Raw genomic sequence first — 14427 nt, 5'->3', positions numbered from 1 at the left:
GTGACTCAGCGAGGCAGCACGCGGTCCTCGGTCACACTGGCAGTAGATGGCAGAGCTGTGTCCCCTCCAGGCCTGGGTAGCCCCAAAGCCACTGCACCACACTGCTTGGCTCCACTGTTCACTTTGTACATCTGCGGCGGAACTGGTCCTATTTTGCTTTGCATTATGGTTTCTTATGTCTCTATCATCCTTACAAGATGGTCAAAGCCCTTGAAGGCAGAAACTGCGTCTTTTTCACCGGCCTTCCAAGCAGCACTAAGTGAAGTGAACTGGCTTGAGTGGCTTGTCCCAAGAACACTTGGTGGTCACTAGCTGGGTCAGAGGTTGTGCTCTCTGCTAGAAGTGGTCCTAGGAGTCTGATGCCTCCCATCTTTGTGTGCTTTCTAGCTCTGCAAAATACCAAATAGTCCCTGGATCCGAAGGAGTATGTATTTAGGGAACCAGGAACCAGCCCTGGTTCAGCAGGTGTCTGGCTACCGTGGGCCAATGTGGACAGACCTGCACCACCAGCTTCCGAATGACCAGGACTTGTTCAGATGGAGAAGGAGCACCTTTCCCTGAGGTTTTCATTTTTCAGTTTTGTTTTATGCTGAGAATATTGTGATGTTTCAGCCCAGATAATTTAAAAAATATGGACAATTTGGAAAATAAAGAAAAGCACAAACAAGAAAATAAATATCAGCAGTGACCATACCACTCCAAGCAGCCATTATTAACATTTTGCTATGAACCCTCCCATCTAGTTCTACATCCAGTAACACGTAATTCACAACAGTGGGATGAGACCGTGCGTATTACGTTCGTAACAGGCTCCGTCCCCTTCATTCTGCCTGGTAATGCAGGTCTAGTGAAAACCCTGTTGGGGGCAAGTCCTCTCCTTCCTCTTGCCAAGATTTAGTGGGGCGGAGGTGGGTTTAAAGCATAATTACTCTTAGTAGCATTTAATAGTGGGCAAAGCACTTCACAACCTAATGAGGAAAAAAGTCATCTTGCTCACAGCCCCAAGGCGAGATCAGAGTCCATATCTGCAGGCCGGCCTCGGAATCTTCCCACCACTGTGTGTTCCAGCCTTCCACGAGGCTGTAAACTGGCAGGTTCCAGGAGGAGAGAGAGAGAAAGCAGGACAGTTCTAAGTGGAGCTAGATGATGTAACGGCAGGGCCAGATGGGCCATTGTTTTTCATCGCTTTTCGATCAGAGGCATTCTTTTTTTAAATTATTATTAACGAACTAATTTCTGAAAACATGCATAGGGAACAAAATGGTAAAGAAACAAAAGGGTAGCCAGTGAAAAACAGGCCTCTCCTGCCCTGTCTCCCAGCTACCAAGTCCCTCGGCCACCTTGCTGCCCTCTGTGGGGCGTCACTGTGAGCTCTTGTGGGTCCTAACGTGAGGCATTTGGAGTTCAGAGGGCAGGAGTTCACGGAGGTTATGAAGCGTGAGAAGAATGCTCTTCAGTATTTTCCTTCATCACATCAGGATCCTCCGCTGAGGTCATCTGAGTAACCAGGCCTCACACACACCCCCACAGTCCAGATGGAACCAAAGTTCCTCCTTCCAAAGCTCACTAGGATGCATCTCAGGCTGGGGGGATCCCCCTCCGCGGAAGCCACTGCAGGGGGAGGGAGCAGAACCTCTCTGCCGCTGGAGGCAGCAGCCTCAGGAAGGGCCTGCGGAACCTGGGCTAGTCTCGGGGTCAGGGGACAGGAGCCTCATCCGGGCTCTGCCGTGGACTGAGTCTAGGTGACCCGCCTTAGCTTTCTGAGCTGTGGGGTTTGACCAGGTCAATCTCCAAGGCCCTTCCTTCTCTGACCATGCAAGTCTTTAATGAAGGGGATGTCTTAGCCTTGGCCATTCTAGCAAAATACCATAAACTGGTGGCTTAGAAAAGACCAAAATTTATTTCTTAAGAGTTTTGGAGTCTGGAAGTCTGAGGTCAAGGTGCCAGGGTCAGCAGTTCTGATGAGAGCCCTCTCTGGGTTGCAGGCGGCCGACTTCCAATTGTATCCTCACAGGGCAGAGAGCCGAGCAGGGGAGACAAGCTCTGGCTAGCTCTTAGAAGGGCACTAATCCTGTTTCTGAGGGCTGCACCCCCACAACCTCATCTAATCCTTCCACTCTCTACAGGCCCCACCTCCTAATGCCAACACGCTAGGGAGTAGGGTTGCAATTTAGGAATTTGGGGAGGACACAGACATTCAGCCCATAACAGGGGATGACTTGAAACAGTGCTTTTTGAGTTTTAATTTGCATATGAACCACCTGGGAATCTTGTTACAATGCAGATGCTGATTCCACAGGTCCCAGTTCTCCGCAGGACTCTGCATTTTCTTTTTCTTTTTTTTTTTTTAAGATTTTATTTATTTATTTGACAGAGAGAGAGAGAGCCAGCGAGAGAGAGAACATAGGCAGGGGGAGTGGGAGAGGAAGAAGCAGGCTCCCCGAGGAGGAGCCTGATGTGGGGCTCGATCCCATAACGCCGGGATCATGCCCTGAGCCAAAGGCAGATGCTTAACAACTGAGCCACCCAGGCGCCCCAGGACTCTGCATTTTCAACCTGCTCCCAGGTGATGTGAGCTTGGGGAGATCTGAGGACTGAGCTGGCCTGACTGGTCTATGACTAAGGGACAAGGGACTGTTCTAGGGACGAAGCACCTGGGAGTTTGGAGGAGTAAGGATTACTTTGAAGCTGAGCAGCTCCCTCCGAGAACCCTTGGCATCCACTCTCCTAAGATTCTTTTCTGCTGGAGAATGCTGACGTTTTTTTTTTAAGATTTTATTTATTTATTTGACAGAGAGAGAGAAACAGCCAGAGAGGGAACACAAGCAGGGGGAGTGGGAGAGGAAGAAGCAGGCTCACAGTGGAGGAGCCTGATTCAGGGTTGATTCCATAACGCTGGGATCACGCCCTGAGCTGAAGGCAGACGTTTAACAACTGACCCACCCAGGCACCCCGAATGCTGACATTCTGTGAGCTCTCCTGTGTGCCAGGTACTGGGCTGAGCCTCTCTCTCAATCCTCACATCTACCCAGTGACGTCAGTGCTGTGATTATCCCCATTTTACAGATGAGGGCACTAAGCCTTAGAGAGGTTAAGATTACACAGCTGGCACAGCAGGCATTCCCAGGCAGACCCAGATCCTCTGGCCCCAGACCCCTCATCTTGCCGCCAAACCAAAGAGCAGAATGGTGTTCTGGGTTCCAGCCTTGGAAGACGACACCATAGGGATTGCTCCTCTTGTGTGTATGTGGGAGACGGACACTGCTGGCTGTCAGCTCAGTGTCTCTTCCAAGGAAACACGTCTCCACTTGCAGACCTGTCCTCAGTCCCAGATTTTCTTGATAACTCTCAAGGGGTTCTGACTGCCATAATAGCAGTCATGGAGTAGGAAGGCTTCTTCCATGAGTCTTCTCCATCCCTCGAGAGGGTTCCTCAGCTGGGAAAACACGTGGATTGTGTCATAGGAAGACCATGGGCCTTCACAGGCCACATCCATTTTCATTTACCTTCTGAAAGAAGATTAAGGAGAAAATTCAATTTTGCCTAATGCCTCCCCCAAATGGCTAATTTATATGCTAATTGGCAAGATAAGAATCGATGAAACTGGTAATCAATATGATATCCAAGGCACCAGTAATGAAATTCATTTTGAGATACACTGCCAGTGGAAATGAAGCAATTATGCAGAGTAAATGGGGCAGCTCGGGGACTAGGGGCTCCCTCCATATTGCCCTTGACGGCACTATTTCCCTTCTGCCCTCCCTCGCCCTCTCCCCACCCTGCTGGAATCAGCTGTCCACTTATATCCCATGGGGCACCACACACCAGCTTCTTCCTCCCTAAATAGCTGACCCCACACTCTCCCTGTGGATCTGTGGGCCGCCAGGGGGACGTGGAGCTGGGGAAATTACAGAGTCAGAAGACTAGAGTTGTAAGCCCTGGAGGAGAATCAGGTGCGAACTAGGAGCTTTTAAGCCATACACAGAGTGGTGAATAGCACTTTACCCTCGTATTGGCTGAGGTTGGGTTACAGTTTTTTAGTTCTGGATCATAAGTATAATATTGCCCAGATTTTCCAGACCTGTCCCGATTTCAAATATTTTGTCCCATCAGACCGTACGTTGAGTGCTGTGTCCTACATGAGTCACACTCACAGTGTGAAGCGGGCCGTAGTGTCTCTGCAAGATTTCACCTGACCCTAGAAGTCTTATTTCAACCTGGACGTTTATTCCAGGGATTCTGACTCTTTTTCTTTTCTTTCGTTGTGTGTGTGAGGGGTGGGGGGGTTATGATTACAGTCATCTCTGGAAATTAGGGGCACAGCATTATTTTCGTTTCATCCTTTTCAACTAAGAGAATTGAAATTGATCTTTTATCCCCATGTCTGCTCATTGGAAATCACCTGGGGAGCTTCCCCCCGAATTTTATTCTGAAAAATTTTAAACGTACCAAAAAGTTGGGAAAATTACCCAGGGAATATTACGTGCATTTAGATTCTACAGTTTGCGTTTCGCCATGCTTGCCTTACCCCGTACCTGTCCAGCTCTCCATCCATCTACCCACTCAGCAGTCCGTCTTATATCTCGTCACACATCTCAGAGTAAGTTGCAAGCATCAGCGTACTTCACCCCTAAACACTTCAGCATACATGTCATTAGAGTTCAGTATTTGTTTCTTTCTCTCTCTCTCTCTTTTTTTTTTTTTTTTGAGGTAAAATTTACTTACAGTGAAGGGCACAAATCTGAAGTACTCCGTTCTGTGAGTTCTGGCAGGTGAGCACAGTAACGTAAAACAACCCCCTGTCGGAATCTAGAACATTGCCCTCACCAGGAGTTCCCTCGTGCCCCCTCCCCAGTCCCTCCCGATCCCCACCCCCACCCCCATTTGCAAAGGCAACCATCACTCTGATTTTTCCCACCATAGATTAACTTTTCCTGGTCCTAGAACTTCATAGAAATGGACCCGCTCAGATTGAACTCTTGTATAGGGTTGTGTTTTTTTGTCATCCAGCATAGCAGTTTTGAGATTCATCCATTTTGTTGCCAATATCAATTGTCTGTTCCTTTTTATTGCTGAGTAGTATTCCATAGTACGGATATACCATCATCTTCTAGCTCATATGAATGAAGCTGCTAGCCACATGTTTGTACAAGTCTTTTTGTGGACATATGTTTTAATTTTGCTTCAACAAATTCCTGGGAATGGAGGTAGATGTATATTTAGTTATAAAAGAAACTACCAGACCATTTTCCAAAGTGCCATGCTATTCGTAGGAAGCCCTTCAAAAACACCGCCAGGGTTGGCTCAGTCCATTAAGTATCCAACTCTTGATTTTGGCTCAGGTCATGATCTCAGGCGTGTAAGATTGAGCCTGCACTGGGCTCAACGCTGGGTGGAGCCTGCTTATGATTCTCTCTCTCACCCTCTGCCTCTCCCCACCCCATGCTCTTTCTCTCTCTCTTGAAAAAAAAACAAAACAACACTTGCCTCCCCTGTAGCCCCCAGAAATTCTTAATTGGTCTGGAGTGGGACTCGGGCAGACGTAGTTCTGACATGCTTCTCTGGTGGTTCAAATATGCAGCAAGAGGGATGAGTCACTGACGGTTTAGCAGTTAACACCACATGAAACAGCTTTAGGGATCTATAATAAATGCAAAAAAAAATCCATTCTTTTATTTTGAAAGGTGGCTTTCTGTTGCTGACCTCTTTTTTTCCCCTTTATTTTTATTGCTAAAAGGACTTGGGCATGATCAGGGGTGATCTGGACATTGCAGTTCAGACTTTAGAGTAAAAACACCTGCTATTTAATCCTCGTTTTGCTACTTCATCACGATATAGCTTGAGCAAGTCACTCATCAGTTTCCTCTTCTGTAAAAGGGGGTTATGTATGTATTCCGAGGTTATAAGGATAAAGGTGCCTGACTCAAAGAATTTTCTGAAATTCACTGTAGACCAGGGTGGGAAGGCTTATCCAACGTTCCAGATGAGTGGGATTCCTTAACTCTGCCTTTCTGAACAAAGGCAGATTGACTGTTGGGCTTTTTTGCTTTTTGTTTGTTTGTTTGTTTGGGGGGTATTCTATAATATGGCTCTGGATGGTAAGTCTGTGAGTGTCAAATATTGGAGAGTTGTCACCACCTTTCTATAATGATTGGAGTATAATCATCTCTGTCTTAGCACAATGTAAAAGCTACAATTCAATATGATAGAGGATTTGAACTGGTTTTCCATCCCGGTGGTAACTTGACCTGATCTTTCTATGCACTGTCCCTGTGTAGCCAACAACACACCTTCCCAAGCCTGCCTGCTGGAGTCCGTATTAGGGGCCCGGTGAGGAGCTATCCAGCAGCTGAGATCACAGTCTTTTCTTGCCTTCATGCTGGATTACTGAGCATTGAGTCAACAACAACAGAAGAAACCACTGAAATCTGATTCCTACCATCTGAAGCCTGGCCCACCCTCCCAGAGGAGACAGACCTGGACACTGTCTTCCGAGTCCACTTTTTATTCCAGTCCAGATCTGAGTGATGTAGCCCCTGGACCTTACAGAAAGTCGGTATGCAGGGGTCCCGACAGCATTTTGCGTCAAATGCCCCGTACTTGCTGGGAAAACAAGAACAGAAACATCTCTTGGTGGTGTCTTGTGAGCGATGTGGCTTCTCTCATGGTTCGAACATTTGAGTGAGGACGTGCCGGTTGGCACCAGGAAGAACGCAGTTATAAACAGTGGGTTTTCTCCTGTGAGATAGGCCAGCATGGACATAGATAAGGCTCTCAGGTCAGGCTAGAGGTGCTAGGTTGTAGCTCCTTTCTGAACGGGAGGGCTGTGGAGGATTCCCCTTCATGTCCTCCCCTGACAACTACTGAGAGTGCAGTATTCCTCGCCTTCCCAGGAAGGTATGGTTTCCAGAGTATTAGAGGTTGCTCTGCACTGTAGTTACCAGTACAGAAATCCAGGGTAAAGGATGGTGGCCATTGAGCCTCTTTTCAACTTTTTGGCCTCCCTGAGTGTCTGTCTGTGGAACCTGCATGCTTTTGTTAGGGGGTACAAGGCGGAGGGGACGAGGGAAAGAGATCAGATGGCCTGCTATCCGAGGCATGTGCCTGACTTCAATAGTCCCCTTTTGGGTTGGTTTTATTCTGTAATGCGTCCCCTGAGAAGACAGACTAAGCAGCCTGGGTTACCCTGCAATTTCTCCAAACTATTTGCATGAAATACTGCAGGCAAAAAGCCCAGCCCCTGATTGGCTGTTGCTAGGTAACAACATAATCATCAGGAAATTAGGCTGTCTTTTTTTTTTTTTTCCAACCCGGAGTATGTGTGTGATTGCAGCGTTGTGCAGGAAGAGAGAGGGAGTGAAACAAAGAGAGATAAATGGGATGGTCTTGAAGGCGGGGACACCACAGCCACAAACCTGCATCCCACGGTAGGACAATCTGCTTTGGGTTGGGCTCTTTACTCAGTCAGGCCAATATCGGTACCTTTTCTTTTTTTGTAAGAATGACAAAGCTAGCAGTTTCTGCAGACAGCAGGGGCAGAAGCTATGGGAGCAACTTTGACATTTGAAGTGATTTTTAGAAGCAGGATGTAGTGTTTAATACATGAAAATGACTCCAAGTGACAATGAATAAATGAGTGTGTCTCGAGAACGTGTGTAGGCAGAGAAGAATCCATTAGCGTGGCTATAGAGTGCCCGCGAGGAACCGAGCGTGAGAATGCGCATGTGAATGAGGCGTGTGACGGAGAGAAAACAAGCGTGCTTTACAATGTGGAAGGAAGCCCCGTAAACCGAAGTTCGGAATTGTGTGTGCTAAAACCCCGCCAGCGTTCAGGCATGTGGTCCGCCCGGTATTCAGCCGGGCGGTCCTCAGCCTACCTTTCCGCCCAGCTAGACCTGGCAGGTGGATGAAGAGTCCTATCAAGAGAGCGTTAGTGTCTGTGGGTCTGGGCACGCGTGTGTGCACGCAGGTGTGTGGTGCACGCGCATCGGTGTGTGTGCACGTGCACGGAAGCACCTAGTTCATTTTCAAGGTTGTCTCCTAGCGTGACAGCATGTGGCACCCTGACAAGTGTACGGCTACACCTGGACACTTCCACTGGCTAACAAATACCCATGGAGACGGTGAGGGCTTCCTTTTCCCTTCCCGCCAGCCCCAGATGGCTTTTCCACCCCTCACCTCCCTTATCGTGTCCTTCTTTTGAGTTCCCTAGCAATGACCCTGCCCTTACACTAGACCCTCAGTTGCCATACTGCATACTTCATTGGCTTGCTACAACCCCAGGCAAGCTAATTGCCTTTTGCCATTCATTGTCTACCAGATTAATGACTCCTCCTGTGTCTGCTTCCCCGTAGCCTCCTCTGAGATTCCTCTGTGTACTCTCTGCCTTGTCTTTCCCTTCTACCCCCTCCTCAGCCCAGCCTCTCTGAGCCCCACGTCTGACTCTGACTTTTTAGAAGTCATTTAATCTAAATGCTAAAATAGAAGCAGTGTCTTTTTTTTTTTTTTTTTTGCCTGATCTAAGAAGGTAGTCCCCAGAATAATGCCAAGAGGACCATTGTGTAGCAGTGGTAAAAATACAGAAATGTATCAGGAGCAAGACAGAGTGTATGCCAATAACCAAGATCAGACAGGAATATCCTCCCAACGGCACAGCTCCCCACAAGGACTTGCTGCCTCCAGTGGGTGAGCCTAACAGGACTCAGAGCTCCTGCTGTGGAGGGAAAGAGCTGTCACCCAACCTCCAGCGGCTACAAGCCCCCTTCTGAGTCCGTGCACTAAATGGAACGACCCTGGTGCTCTGCAGAGCATTGACGCCCTGTATGCAGATAGAACAAGATACTCTTTAAGACTGTTGTTCTCAGAGTGCGGTCCCTGGACCAGCAGCATCGGGAATCTGGGGGTGGGGCCCAGCAAGCTGTTTTCCAAACCCTCCAGGTTTGGAACATAAGCCTAAAGTTTGAGAAGCACTGTGGACCTGAAAACTTGCATTTTTAATAAGTTCCCAGGTGATACTGCCCATTCTTTGAAAACCTCTGCTCAAAAAATAGAAAACAGGGGCTCATGTGTAATTGCCCTCCTTCCACCCAGCATACCCCCTTCCCGTTTCCAAAGCCTCAATCAAACCATCTTTAAAGACCTACCCCAAATAAAACTTCTGACTGATTCAACCAAAGGTTATCACTTTACCCCTTATTACATGTTTAAAGGTCAGCAAACTGGGACCCACAGGCCAAATCCAGCCCACAATCTGTTTATGTAAGATCCCAGAACTAAGAGTGGCTTTTATATTTTTAAATGGTGGCGGTGGGGGTAGCATGATGGTTGAGGATCAAATAAGAATGCGCAATAGAGACCATATGTAATGTGCAAAGCCTGACTGTTTACTATCTGGCTTTTTACAGAAAAAGTTTGCCTACTCCTGTTATATTTATTTATGTACTTTTCTTATTTCTCCTCTTAAACTGTTAGCTGCTTGAGAAGAGTCAATATCTGAATCATTTTTGTATTCCGTTCAGTACCAAGCACATAATAATTGTTCAGTAAACATGGGAAAGGTGGAGAGATGGATGGTGGTTGGGTGAGCTAGTTGGGTAGTTAATTAGCGTTCTGGGAATCCGGAAGAGATCAGCTTTCCTACTAAGCCACTCTGTGGCTGCCCCATCCGTGAAATAAGACCAGTGGTTTCCTCCATCTGAGTAGATGATAAGAATCAGGAAGTTCATATGAATGGAGATTATTCTTTCCATTAGTAACCAGAATGGTGGAAACCATTTAGACGCCATCCTACAGTTTGACAAACAAGATTCGCATTTAGAATATTCATAAATGGGAGAGTTTAAAAATAGGCAAAGAGCTTAAAATTTCAGGTGGGTTTCTAGCATCCAGTAGGTTTTCATGGAATTATATGCTAGCAGTGTTAAAAGAGACCCAGAGGCATGGATGCGTGCATCACACCTGCCGCGTGGTTGCTCCGTCTGCCGCCGCTCACCTCCACCCACTGGAGACTCGCTTCACACAGCCCTCCGTCCCCCTAGCACACCCCCACCTAGCATAGCCCACTCCACTTGTTCCCAACTCCAGTCATCAGTGAGTACTTTCCTCTGCGGAGTTGAATCTGTCTCCTTACAATTTCCACTCTGTAGTCCTACTTCTGCCTATTCTAGCTATCAAAATTAGCTACCTACGTTTCGTAAATACGAGCAAAGAAGTAGCGTAAAGTCATATTTGGCTGGAAAGAGTGGAAGCTGGAGGGGCATCTACCCCACTGAGATCCTTCTCCCCTGCACACAGTAACAGAACAGGTTGGAAATGCAAGAAGCTGAGAGCCAACCAGTATGCTAAGACAGGAAAAGCACACGTATGGGTATAAAATGGAAGAGAGCATGACATTCCCAATACAATCGGAAGCAGAAGGCTGGTGGTCACAGTAGATCATAGGCTGACCACAGACGCACAGTATGTTTCTGCTAGAGAGGAATGTTAATAGCAATTAGAGGCCATTATTTGGGACAAATGAGGGAAAGAAGGCCCCAGAGCTGGGCCTGGGGGATTCCAGAATTGCTTTGTGATTCCAAAGCTCTGAAACAGCTGCCAGGACGAGTTGCTAGGGCAGAAGCAGAGCCAGGGAAAGCCTCTGAGGAATGGCCGAGTCTCCTAAATGGTGGGCTGGGCCAAAGCAGTGAGGGCCCACGGTGGGAGCTGCCCCCCGAGAGGACGGGAGCAGGGAGTGGAGAAGGGAAGCTTCCACCTCAAGATGGTGGCCTGTGGACAATGTAATGTAGTCAGTCCAAACACGATAAATCAATCATTGCGTGAGAAACAGCTCCAAGAAGCATGTTTAGTGATCACTTACTTTCTGGATTTCTAAAGCACTTTTTACTGCACGGAACCTGGTGGTGTGCGAGGAATGTAATCTGGTAACAGCTTCCAGTCTCTCGCTTTCCCCTCCCTCCCCCATCTGCACACGTACCTGAGTGCCCACGCGTGAACACCCCTCTCACACACGCGCATACACTCCGTGGTTACATCTACCCTGGTTATCACTTCCTTCAGATTCACCTGTAGGTGGGCTTTTTTTTTTTCTTATTTTTGGTTTCTTAAGAAGGAAATTCCTGAGATTTGAGAACGGGGCCATTTGGACTCCGGTGAAAAGCTTACCATCGAGCCTGCGCTAAGAGTATATCCAGTAATTGCAAAGGATTTTTTAAAAGCCCAGATTTTTACTCTTCCCTGCTCCACTTTCACAGCACTCCCCGGTTACTGGGACCCACTTAATAGCTTTCTGGTCTCGGGCCGAGTTACAGCTCAGAGCCCGCTTCCTCCTTGGTAATCAGTCCTCTAAAACGGCGCAGCAAGCGGGCAGAGAGGGGCTGATAACTCTTAAATGCCTATTCTGTGCTGGTGCTTTGCTCGCGTTTCATTACTTACTTTCCCCAATAACTCTTAAAAATCTGTTATCACTGCCACTATTTACAAATGAGGAAACTGAGGCCCAGGGAGGCAAAGTAACCTGCCTGAGGTCTCCCAACGGGGGCAGAGTCGGGAATCACAGCAGCCTTCTCTGAATACAACGCTCCTCCTCTTTCTTCTCAATCTCGCTGCCTCCCTGACACTGTGCCCGGCACATGGTGGGCCATCAGGAAAGGTGGCTGTCCTTCATCCCTTCTCTCCAAAGGACCGTGGGGTGGTTCTTTTTCTTTGGTATTACTTTTCAATGAAATACTTAAAGATGACTTTGTAAACGCTGTCAACAGAACCAGCTGTATATGAAGGTAAGATACCCGAAAATACCTCTGAAAGGACAGGCCTACAGCTATGAGACATGCCCCCGTGACAGCTCTGTGTATGATTGCCAGGGTACAAGGCAGGCTCTGGGAGAGTCAGCGTTGACAGGTTTGCCGTGGACAGACCTCCCTGCTTGAGGTGGCTCTTGTGAGACTGTCTATCAGACACAGGGCAATAGGAGCCAACTGAACTTCATGAGAACTCACTGGCCCAGATTGGCCTAGACTGGAGGAAGCACCGGTCATTCTGCCTCCTATGCAGGACTTGCAACCCTGGTTTCCTACACCTGCCATTTGCTAGCTCCGTGGCCTCAGATAAGTTACGGGACCCTTCTGAACCTCAATTTTCTTGTGGGAAAAATGAGGAAATAATCCCTGTGTTCTAGGGTTGTTGTGAAGACTACATGAGACAAAGCCCTTGGCCTTGAGCAATAAATGGCAAGAATTACTTCCCAGTTCCAGCCCAGAGATCACTGGCCTCCTAATGGATAAAAGATCACTTACATACAGAACAAAAGTGTTCGTAACAGAAGACTTTTATCCCAGGCAGTCTATCTCTTTATAATCCATCAAAGTCTATAAAGGTCCATTCCCAAAACTCCTATAGGGGATATAAAGGGAAACTCTAAAGAAGAAGCCTACACTCTTGGAATAAGTTCTGGGGGGAGCATACCCAGGGAGAAGCAGGAAATCAGGGCACCCAGTATAGTCCTCGCTTTTCCAAGGCACTCCCAGCTAGTGTTCCTAAAAACGAGGAAACTAACCCCAAGTGCCACACAACCTGGCCCCAGTAGGCCTGAGCTGTGGCCCAGTGTGGAGGAGTAGAGCAAGAAGAAAAAGAAAAGAAGGCTAGTAAAGGATTTATAGATAAATTTCCATGCCTTTGAACAATGATTTTGAAAGCCTGCCATGATCCCTGTCCTGACTTAGTTATGCTTGTCGGGAATTAGCAGTGGCAGAAAGACTTGGCTTTGGTCTGCCATGGCTTACGTAACAGCAGGCCAGTTCAAGGCTAAGACGGAGTGAAAAAATGGTGAGTCCTAGAAAGGGGAGGGGTGTGTGTATGTGTGTGTGCGTGCGTGCGTGCGTGTGTGTGTACGCGGGCCTGCTTTGTGGAGAGACTCAGGATGGAGAGGTTTTGTTCTTACTGATGTATAATTAACATACAACATCATATTCGTGTCAGGTGCCCAGCATCGTGATTTGATATTTGCATATATCGTGAAATGATCACAGTAAGTCTAGTTAACACCTATCACCACACAGAGTTACGGAATTCTTTTTCTCATGATGAGAAATTTTAAGATCTCTTCTCTTAGCAAGTCTCCAATATGCAGAGTGGTATTATAAACCGCAGTCACTGTGCTGTAAGGTGTGTCCCCAGATCTTATTTACTTTGTAACTGGAAGTTTGTAACTTCGAAGAGATTTTTATAGAGGTCTTTTTTATAGCCTTGGCTCCTGAGATTTCTGTGCCCAAATCCTAGGAATGCATAGCTCTGCTAAGAAGAAACAAGGAAGAATTGACTAACAAGACTTTACTTTGTCACCAGATACAAAGAAAAAAAAAAAAAGAAAGAAAGAAAGAAATCCAAACTTTGAGGTTATTGATGGAAATAAAAATATCTTTTCCTCTGGAAATAAAATCTTCAGTCCTACCCCAACCCGCTCTCTTTCCAGCCTGTGCCACAAAGTGGGTGGCTTAACACGACAGAAGTGTATTGTCTCACAGTCGTTGAGATTAGAAGTGTGACATCACGGAGTACACAGGCCCGTGCTCCCCCTGAAGGCCTTCCTCGGCTTGTGAAAGCCTAACTCCAGTCTCTGCCCCATCTTCACGTGGCTGTCTACTCCCTGTGTGTGTCTGTCCCTTCGCATGACGTTCTGGTCTAAGGACACCAGTCATACTGGCTTAGGGGCCCACCCCGCTCGGGTAGGCCCTCACTCCCATCGGCAGCGGCCCTATTTGCAAATTGAGCTCGCGTGCTGACGTACTGGGGGTTAGAACTCCAACTTCTCTTTTTGAGGAGACACAGTTCAGCCCGTATCAGGCAGTATGTAAGGTGGGGGCGGAAGGACATGGACACTGTGTGCGATGGCGAGCTAGCAAATTAAGGAAATGAATGTCTTCAAGCGAGGGGCCGAGCGAACAGAGCAACGGGGTCCAAGTTTGTGTACGGTTCGTCTTTCGAGCAGCCAGTAGAATAGCATGTCTGTTTGGCCCTGGAATAAAAGTTCGTTCTGAAGAACATTCGGCAGTGTCCAGAGTAATAAAAATGTCAATAATAATGATGACGATGATCGCAGCTCACATTTATTGAGTGTGCTGAGCGTCAGACATGGTTCTAACTGCTTTACATGGATTATCTCATCTAATATAACAACCCTCTGGGATTTTTTTTTTAAGATTTTATTCATTTATTTGACAGACAGAGAGAGGACACAAGCAAAGGGAGCAGCAGTCAGAGGGAGAGGGAGAAGCAGACTCCCCGCTGAGCAGGGAACTTGACGCGGGGCTGCATCCCAGGACCCTGGGATCATGACCTGAGCCGAAGGCAGACGCTTAACGACTGAACCACCCAGGCGCCCCTAGGGCATACATTCTTAATCACAATATAGAGACTGACTTTCTTTACATCTTA

At 47.5% G+C, this 14427-nt stretch overlaps 1 protein-coding gene across 2 annotated transcripts in view; it reads left to right on the top strand.

Annotated features, from left to right (window-relative positions):
• The window catches only part of PHC2 (polyhomeotic homolog 2), a 110151-nt gene that overhangs the window by 34489 nt on the left and 61235 nt on the right, over positions 1-14427 (top strand). The window lies entirely within an intron of this gene.

The sequence above is a fragment of the Ursus arctos genome, unplaced genomic scaffold, assembly GCF_023065955.2.
Source record: "Ursus arctos isolate Adak ecotype North America unplaced genomic scaffold, UrsArc2.0 scaffold_32, whole genome shotgun sequence".
Classification (NCBI taxonomy): Eukaryota; Metazoa; Chordata; class Mammalia; order Carnivora; family Ursidae; genus Ursus; species Ursus arctos.
Note: the sequence above shows the minus strand (reverse complement) of the source record. Positions and strands in the feature narration are given on the sequence as shown.